Here is a 9,481-nt window from a genome sequence, read left to right on the forward strand (position 1 = left end):
TCGGTGTAACTCTCTCTCTCTCTGTCTCTTCCCTCCCAATCAAATTCACATGTGTTTATTAATCCATGAGTTATTGACATTGGCGTTGTTTACAGGGAGGGAAGCCGATTAACTCTCCAAATCACAGCGTTTGTCTCAGTGACGCTATTTGGAGAATTAAGAGCATCAGCCAACAACGAGTAACGAGGCGATTCCTGCAAACACACGCACATGTTTGGATGCACATCTGGGCAGCGGCTCAGAGTAAACTTTGGGAGTTAGCGTGCAGCATTATTATCTTCTGGGTATTAACGTCCTGCAGGATTGGAAGCAAAAGTTGTTCAAAGCTTGTTTGTGCAGCAGAATAAAGTTGAGAAAGAGTTTCTGCTGAGTAATGCTTTCCTTGGCCCGTCTTTGTGCTCCTTGGCATTTGAAATATAAATAGTTTTCTCTTCAAACATCCCGAAAAGTTTCTCTCAAACTCGCAAACATGTTCAGCTTCATTGAAATTTCTCTTTGACTCACGTCCGGTGGTGATGAGTCACTCTTCGGTCAATCCGAGGGCGTATTAACAGATTCTTCACTGATTTTTAGATTTTGGTTCTCCACCACAGCAGAATATCCTGTTCCCATTATGCTCTACTCTTCCAGGACATTGTGCCTACATGCATGTGATTGACCAATGTGCCTAATGTCTAATTGTCGTGAATGAAGATGTCATCTCACTCGGCAAATGGTAAGAACAAATCCAACGATGGAAAGATTTTACAAAGTGAATCTGAGTATCAAACATATCTGGACTTATTCCTCTGGGCCACAGACCTCCACTGTCTAACAACCATAAATCCATGATCACACTGGATGACATAACACTTCATTACTGCGAACAAACACAGTGTCTTCCAAAAATCCATATTTCCTCCTGTTTAACTCAATATTCACTTCAACACCTTTTTTTTTCATTTCACAGTATAAACAGATTTGAGGTCCAGAGAGAAACAGACAGACGAGTAGACAGGTTACAGTTTGATGAATAAATATAAAAGCAAGTCCAGTAAGTAGTGGAAACCTCCACCTGCACCATTTAGACGTTCTAGTCTTCAACCAAACCAAGTAAACTCTGCTTTGTGCACATGTGTGTCTATCTGTGTGTGTGTGTGTGTGTGTGTGTGTGTGTATCAACACCACACCTGTATCACTTGCAGAGAAGCAGATAACAGATCAAAGTGGTTGAATATCAGCTCCAGACATCTGAGACTAACTGCCCTGCCCTTTATTTCATGTTGTATAATAAATCTTTACTGTTGTGATGGAGCGTCAGGACGCAGCGTTCACATTCTGATTGAATTGTCCTGAGAGGGTGCAGACAGTCAAAGTAATAAACTGGAGGAGCAGGTACAACGCGGCTCAACTGGTTATGTGATGTCACCAACGTTTGTCAATTTTCACAGATCTAATCTCGGTTTTATTGGGTAATTAAATGTTGGAGGTAGTTTATTCCTACAGACTGTAAACATAATGAGGAGTCTGAGGCACTAACTTTATAAATCTGATTTAATCGTCCTCCATAAACGATTTGAATTAAGATGGATTGCTCTTTAACTCAGAAACAATCTGGACTTTTAATTTGACCACAGAGAGTAGATAACCACTGGTCTGCACAGACACTGAAGATGAGTCCGGAGAGATTAACGAGCTAAAACACCCCCATTACTTTCAATTGATTGTTTGACATGTCCTTAGCGTGTCCCTCCTCTGGCTCCGTCCTAATTGGATTGAGTGGAGACGTCCTCTTGTCACGCTGCTATCTCTGTAACTGGTCCAAATCCAATCCCGAGCGGAGTCGTATTGGAAAAGTGAGCGTGTATCTCGGCTGAATCGCTTCATGCATCCTCATTAGCAGCTTGATAAAGAGGGGGTGACATTGGTTTTATAATCACTACAGTTTCAGGATGAATGTCTCCGTCGGTTTGAGTGAGTCAAACTATCTGTAGGAGAAGAAGATGGAAAAGAATATGACCTTGTTTATGTGAACAAATTAGTGTTTTGTGACCAGAAGAGAAAAGAGAGAGGGAGAAGCAACATTTACTTTATTCTCTCGTCGCTCCTGAAGCTTCTGAGATGTTTCCTGTCGGCTCCTCAGATGTCGGACGTGTCGGTGAATTCACTCCTCGCTGGTCGAGTCCCAGCTGCTGCTCACTGGAGAGAGTGGAGTCTGAGAAGTGGGTTTGGATTGTGAGGGGAGTCTGATGAGCTCACCGTCGTATTTTCAGTTTCAACCTTTTAAAAGTGTGAATCCATTAGCTTGCCACCTCTTACACGAGGATGGAGACCTTACAATGACCCTCACAGCTCTGTAGTGCCCCGGTCTTCAAGTGCCCCCCCCCCTGGTGTTGAGTACCTTGACACGTACTTAGAGTTTTCCAGATCTTGCAATCAACACGAGTGCATTTGAAATGAAATAAAGCAAAATGTTTCAAAAGAAGAACCTGCATTCTGCGTTCAGCTGATTGAAGTCAATGAGGTGTTTGACTTAATTTTGTGTGATAATTGTGTTGTGTAAATAAACACAACTCTACCAGAATACTGATAGAATATTCTGTCAAAAGCTGCTGATGAGGAATCAATCACAAAGCCACTGCTCGCTCCGGTAGACATGCAGTTATACTGTGTTTTTTAAATTGTCAAGGTATTAATGGTAAACAAATCAACAAATTATGAAATAAATAAATATCAAGTGGTGCCTGTTGTTTTCCAAAAGCAAACTTCACCATACAAATGAGATAATCAGCATAAAATTGTCTTATTGAGTTTAAAGAAGAAAACTTTTTTGTATGTACTTAACAGGGCCCCAGTATTGAGCCTTGAGGGACACCTTTTATTAAAAGTTTGAACTATGAAGCAAATTAGACAAACTGTCAATATCCATCTTCGTGTTATTATGAGAAAATAATTCAATCAGCTTGTCCGTGTCACAATGACAATGTTTGCCTATGACGTCAATGGTGTATCTTTCTTTTTTTTTATCCCTTTCTCCTTGTTCTTCTCGTCTGTAGTCACAGCTGTGAGCTCGTACAGTTTTTATGTAAACACACACACATGCTCATACATATTCAAAATCATACATTCACATTGTGTTGTCTCCCTCTGTGGATCTCTGCATCGAGCTCCCAGAGGAAATGTCAAAGTGCAGGTTGAATAATGTGAATATGCAGCTCATTAGAATTACTCCCGAAACATCCGCACAACACCAGCTCTGATCTACACGTGCAACATGAGTACCGAGCCATGTGACACTCGTTTATTGTCCTGCCAATCACTTCCATCACCTTTGTTCCTTCTCTCCATCCCACGGCCGATCACAACTATCAGGACGGATGCTGCCGCCGCTCGTTCTCAATTTTTCAGAAAAACACTCTCGACATCCTTGACCTCTCGAGGTCCGGCCTGAACGCAGTCATTCCCTCCGTCTTTGACCTTCTCCTCTCTCCCCCTCTCCTCTCTCCCTCTCTCTCTCTCTCTCTCTCTCTCTCTCTCTCTCTCTCTTTATTGTTTCACGTGTGTTAACCTTGTGTGGGAGTCGAAACACACTGAGTGGCCTTGATTCGCCGAAATAATTAGGTGACAAATGAGGCGATGCAGCTCGAGAGCCAAGATAAAGAGGGAGATAACGAGTGAGGGTTCCACTAAAGCAATAACAGAGGGTGTGGTGCAGCTGAGGAGGTGAATCATGAATCGTGACCGGTGTCTTCTTCCTTGGTGCCTCCACACGTTTCACTGGTGAACATTTGAGAATGAGTTTGCCGCTGGTTAGTTTCTCACCACCTGTGTACATCTTGGAAAACAAAATCAATGAACAAGATAATGGAGGCCCGGCTCAGCTGGATTAATGGTTTGTGAGGGGGGAATCGTCAGAGACTAATTGTGCCTCCTCTCGAGGAGGTTGTCAAATATAATTTATTACGACTATTAAGCCAAAGTATTGTGAAACGGGTGCTGTCATCTGGTGTCGCCGTATCAAGGCCCCATTGATACACACGTTCAACCAATAGTGAGTCAGTCTCAGCTGTCAATCTTTTTTTTGTTTTATATCAACAAAAAAATAGATAAAACCAAACACACCAGAAAAACATTTCAGTTTGGTCCATGTCCCTTCTGCTAACATGGAGGAGGCTGTGTCTATGACCTATTACTGCAGCCGGCCACCAGGAGGCGAGTAAGATGGTTTGGCTTATTTTAGAGGCGCTATCACGTCGTCCATCTTTATCTACTGTTTGTGGTTTCTACAGTTTTGACATGGCGATGTGGTGACTGAGCCAAACCCCACTCCCTGAGCACGACTCTCATGCTTGAATCTGAGGAGCATGTGGAATGGAAGTCGAGAGTCCATGACCAATCGTCCTCATGTCTCCAGGTCTCGTGCTGGGATGTTAATCTCACCACCTCTGAAGAGCAGCACAATGATATGTGGGATCGGGTCTCAGCTGTCCACAGAGTCGTCCCTGCTTGTGCCTGTCCATTAATGTGGTCGTGATTCAGGCATGAGTCTGAATCTGGGTTAACTGACTTCAAGTCTTCCTCTGCAGAAACGTCCGCGGACAGAAGTGACGGCTCTTGAGATTATCCACAGATAAGTACCCTGGATAATCTTTAGGTAGCGTTTCACGATGTTGTTTCTTTTCTGCATCAGGGACTGAGGAGGAAACTCACTGCAGCGCTTCACAGGAGAGTTTAAATCTGACTTTCAAAATGAACGACTCGAAGCACAGAGACCAACACAAGGTGCAGCTCCCCCTGAATATATGAGCTCCTTTTGTCAAGCACTCTCTCCTCCATGCAACACACTCCTCAGATTTAAGTGTGTGTGATTCAATCAAACTCACGTCAAGTGTGTTGGTTTATATGTGAAAGGAAAAGGTGAACTTGAAAAACATACAACAAATGGGATATATATATATTTTTTAACAAGAATCTAATGAAGTTACAATGGAGTAATAGAAACTTTGCAATATTTCAGTTTCTATTTTAGCATTCTATTCAATGCATGATTCATGCAAGGCAACCAGACTTCCAATTAAGAGGAAACTCCTTTTCACTTTTCACTTTTACTTCAACTTTCCTTTCCGAATCCTCTAAAACTTTTCCAGGGAAACAAATTGTGTGCAAACTGTAAAATATAAATATATTTTTCTACAACAATCAGATAGAATCTTATTATCAGTACATCAAACCAAACTGAAATCTGATGGCCTCCGTTCATTTGATTTGAAAATGACCTCAGTACAGAGGAGGAGGAGGAGGAGGAGGAGGAGGAGGAACCATCTGTTGCTTTTTTAAACAGCTGCTCTTCTCTGCTCTGCTCCCTGTGTACACAAACACACACACATGCACACACATGCACACAAACCCCGGGCACAGTGGGTCCAGATGGCAAAGCTTCACGACCAAACATGGGAAGTTTGGCAAACGCACACACAGAGAAAAGACACAGCGACATATTCCAGCGACACACTTGGCTTTCAGAACACATTCACTCAAGTTCTATCAGAATGGACTTTGTCACATGAGGCAAACGGCTGCTCCACTTTCCACGGCCCTTCAGATCTAATTTGCGTTGAGCTCCGTTACTGTAAATTAAATGTGGAAGCAGAGCAAACTTCCCCCCCGCTCTGTCAGGTCTTTATAGAAGAGGGCTTCAGAACGCGGTGAAGAAACAAACACACGTGTTCCCTTGCACATGAACACACACCTGAAGTGTGTTAAAGAGTGATTCATATTTAATCAGACGCTCTGGTGGGGAATGACGTGCCCCCCCCCCCCCCCCCCCCCCCCTCTGAGCGGCGGCGTGATGAACGAGCGCTCAGGGCGAAGGATACAAACACCTGGCATCGCCAAGTCGACAACGAGAAGCGCGGGACATCGATCACACCGAGGTCACCACGACACACACAACGGGATCCCGACAATCACCGAGTTACACAATGACAGGAGAATGGAACAAAAGTAAAAGGGTTAGGAGGGGGGGCTTGTTGTGAAATTGTGGAATAAGTATAACGCACACAGAAGAGGTGTGTGTGTGTTTGTCTGTGTGTGTGTGTCGTGTGGCCCTGGAAAAACTCACACAAACTTTCTATTCTTTCCCAGGTTTGTTTGAAGCGGATGAATGAAGCATGCGTGTGCGCCTCACACGGGGCACAGCCACAAATTGCGATCACATAATAATGTCTGCATGTGGATTTTATAATTGTCTCCAGCTAGCAGCTAATGTTTCTGGGTAATTAATCGAAATGTTCATGTAAATTTGGTATGAAATTGGTTCATGGCTTTTTGTCTGTGAGCGACCCTGGTGAACAACGATAAGACCACATCCCACCTCTCTCTTTGTGTCTCTCTTTGTGCCTGTCTCCCCCCCCCCGGCTCCCTCTGCAGCGTCCTTGTTAAAACAGTTTCTGTTTCCTTGGGGAACAATCACAACCTTTTCATTACGACTGAACTAGAAGAGAAAAGAGAAGCTCACATTGCAGGAGACAAATCCTCTTCTTTACTTGTGGAGCACTTAAAGAATTACATTTGGTTTTGGTCAAAAGTATATTTTGTATTTTTCGAAATGACCCAATAAGTGCATTGGACCTCAGCCTCGATATCTGCTTTCAAAGTCTCACAGATGCCCTCAAACCCAAATAAGTAAAACAGCTGATAAATAGAAAATCAAATTTAGGATTTAAGAGCTCAAGGATTTGTCTCAGGGTCAACATCAAACCAGAGTTTCAGAAAGATGCACGTGTGAAAGGTCGAGCGTTAAAAATGATTTATGCATCCTCATTGATTCTGAGAGTCTGAGACGACTTTGAGCAAAGAGAAGTCGAGCTGCCACAAAGTCGGCAAAGAGAAGAAATGGAATAAAAATAGAAAATTAAACAGACTTTATAAATGTAAACAACTCGGACTCGTCCTTCAGGTTTAGAGCTTTTGTAAATCTGACTCTGGAAATCGCTGGCTCCATTTTCCTTTGACCTCGTCAGAGAGAAGACCAATGAGCGGACACCGGAGTGAACCACAGACTCACACTCTGACTCACAAGGCGTAATTATTATAATTTACTAATGACACCTTTAATAAATGAGGAGTGCAATAAAAGAGAAAGATATTATCATGCATTTGACTGAAAAGGAAAAAATTTAAAAAGAATAAAATTGGTAAAACATGAACAGAGAGTCTAAGAAACACAGATTAAACAGCACTGTGTGTATTGGATGAATTGGTACCTTATATTAATGCCAAATGGAAAATGTCAGCAGAGACGCTGCGTTTTTCATTTCTCTCCTTCTCACCCCCAGTGCCTCTTCTGCCCTTCCCCTGTTTCCTCCACCTGTTTTCTCTGGACTCCTCCACTTCCCGAGGATCAGTAATTGGAAATGAGAGCAGAGGTCACCCCCCTGCGGAGTCATCTCACACGGTCTTAGTTCTCCGCTCTGAAGAGAAGATGGCAGAAGAACCTGCTCTTATTTTATTTCAAGAAACTCCACCTGTGAGTCGTCTCTACGTGAGTCCACCGCTCGGAGGTGTTGACCCAAAAATAACTCTCGTCTTTGCTTCTGAGGATCTGCAGTGAAGCAGTGAAGCATAAAATGTCCTTAGCTACAATCCTTGTTCTATTAAAAGAGCCCCGGCAGATGTTCCACCTCTTTCCACTCGTTTTAATTTGAATAGTTTAAATTCACCTGATGGAGTTCGCGATCCAAACTTCAGGGAACAACAGAAACCCAGAGTTTCATCCTGTCCTGTTTCATTCTGTAAATCCCTGTATTGCATTTTTGATTTGTTTTAATTTCTCGATCCTGCAGCTCTGGCTGTTGTGGACGTCACCTCCGCCAAAATCTAATATTAAGATCTTTAAAATCATATTGAGCTCATTATCGAAAAACTGCTCCCATCCAAAGTAATTTGCACACAGAAAACCGAGGAATGATTTCTAAATCCATTAAAAAAGAGGAATATAAAGCTGCAGGCAACATTTTTCTCATTAGTTTCAGTTGAATTAAACATTGAAAAAAAAATTACTATTGCCAATTATTTTTCTGATAGTTGATATCACCATAAACAGAATTAAACAAGTGGTGGTTCAAATTAAAATGTTCAAGATATTTAACTGTCAAAACAACGACAACTTTCCTCTCAACTTCCCTCCAGGCAGCGTGATATTAATAATATTAGTAATGAGTTGATAATCAGCGTCCCAGCAGCTGATGACAGGTCATAGGTGTAAATGCATTCGGTGGAATTCATGTGACAGTTTGATCTATTGTTGGTCTCAGTGAAATAAATCAGCTCTGACTCCTGTTGACAGCATCAAACCTCCACCTCGTCCTCGCCGGCTCATCAGCGACCACAAGAGGGAGTCCCAGCTGTGTGTGGGTGTGTGTGTGTGTGTGTGTGTGTGTGGGGGGGGGGGGGGACTATAAGCAGCTGGAGGCAGATATAATTAGTAGTGAGCATCTCTTATCTTTGTCAAACACACACACGCTCTCGTTTGTGTTCATTTTTCGACCTGCAGGTGATCTCTCTCGTTCTCTCTCTGTCATTACAGCATAAAGTTTTATTACATCTTCCGCCTCCGAAGGGAAACAAAACCACGGTCACACAATTTATCATCTCATTTAAGTCCAAGCGGCCTGGTCTAATTGCTGAAACATACAAGTTTTCTTCTCTCTCCCACTAACTGATGTAGATAAATAGAGTCTCAGAAAGTTTAGAGACATTTGGAACAAACCAATCCTCTTTGTTATTTTAGATTTTCAATACTGTCTGTTGACTTTTCATGTTTTTAATTTGGGATTAAAGTTTGTTTGACTCTGTGTTGAATTTGTTGTTTTGCAGAAGCAGTATTACCTAAATATCTGTTGTCTTTGGCAGCTTGGAATTTAACACTTTTATTATTCTGGTGAAGGAAGTTCCTGAACATTTGACTCACAAGTACAAATAACTAGATACAAATATTGAGTAAAAGTACCATGTTAACTTTTCAACTTGAGGGAAGTTAGAACTTTGTTTGTGAGCATATTCAATATGCTTAAAGTATTAAAAGTGTAGCATTCTTATAAATGTAGTGGAGAGAAGTACTTGACAATAAATCTACTTTGTCGAAGTACAGATACATGAAAAATGTAATGCATTATTATGGATTCGAAGAAATATAATAATCAATTTCTTACAAAGGTCTAGAGACATAACTCAACGTCTGCAGGGGAGAAAGTAATAAAACTCCCTGAACATGTTCAGATATGATCAGGAAGCTCATTTCAAAGAGACTCAATATCCTGCTGGGAAATAAAAACATCAGATAATAGAAAAGTAAGAACACGGACAGTCAACAGTCGTGTGAACAGGAAGGAGAAAAATTCGATAACCTGCCGCCAACTCTTTTCTGGAAGTGCAGACTCGTCGTCCATTTTATTTTCAGTGTATTTGTCTCAGTGTTGGACGCCTGTTCTATTATTAAGCA

The sequence above is a fragment of the Platichthys flesus genome, chromosome 21 (genome assembly GCF_949316205.1).
Source record: "Platichthys flesus chromosome 21, fPlaFle2.1, whole genome shotgun sequence".
NCBI lineage: Eukaryota > Metazoa > Chordata > Actinopteri > Pleuronectiformes > Pleuronectidae > Platichthys > Platichthys flesus.